The sequence below is a fragment of the Etheostoma spectabile genome, chromosome 18 (assembly GCF_008692095.1).
Source record: "Etheostoma spectabile isolate EspeVRDwgs_2016 chromosome 18, UIUC_Espe_1.0, whole genome shotgun sequence".
NCBI lineage: Eukaryota > Metazoa > Chordata > Actinopteri > Perciformes > Percidae > Etheostoma > Etheostoma spectabile.
The window spans coordinates 25,013,960-25,014,893 of record NC_045750.1 but is presented as its reverse complement, the minus strand read 5'-3'; positions in this window follow the sequence as shown (position 1 = coordinate 25,014,893).

The window sequence follows — 934 nt, the reverse complement described above, 5'->3', positions numbered from 1 at the left end:
GGGGGGGGGGGAGAGATGACATGCAGTAAAGGGCCGCAGTCCGGAGTCGAACCCGCGGCCGCTGCGTCGAGGACCTCTATGTATGGGTGTCCTACCCAGGCGCCCATGAGAGTCAGAATCTTTAAATGGAACCACTTTTAGGCAAAAAAAAGTTGAATTAAGTTGTTCTTTCCCATAATTATATGTCTAGCAGTGAACAATTTGAGAATTTTGACCATTACCAGGTAAAAAATAAACAGTGAAATTAATGAATGAAACTAAAAGCATTGGTGGATTGTCCGGACAGGGGACCAGATGCGGTGTCGTACACTGTAGTAGATCATCGTTAATGACATTCGTAACGCCTGTGTGTTTCTGCTACGTCAAGTCCGAAAGGTCTGCTGCGAAAAAGCTCGCGGATTTTTTTTTTTTTTTATTTGTAAATGATTTATTTACGCTTTGATATGTAATTGTGCGGTTTTTAGAATTACTTATTTCCAATCGAGGAAGAAAAAGGGTTTGTGTCCAATCGGATTTTTCAGCGAACAGAAACTAACGGGACGAGCAGCGGCTCCATGACGAAGCTCGGCAACGGGTGAGTTTCCTAAATGAATTGTGAGCTGGCAGTGGCACTGTATTTCTTTATTTATTTTATTATCTTTTAGTAGACATACTTTGGTAGTTTGACCCGCTTGTTAGCATCTTTTTTTTGTAGTCATACTTTGGTAGTTTGACCCGCTTGTTAGCATCTTTTTGGAGGACATACTTTGGTAGTTTGACCCGCTTGTTAGCATGAGGGGTGACCAAACGTCCTCTTTTGCCCGGACATGTGTCCGGACACTTTTTACGTACTGTTCGGGGCGTCCGGGGGAAGGTGGGTGTTATAAATTCATGAAAATGTCCGGTTTTCACTGTTTATCATGGGACCATAAGCGTGTACTTAAATTGACTGGCG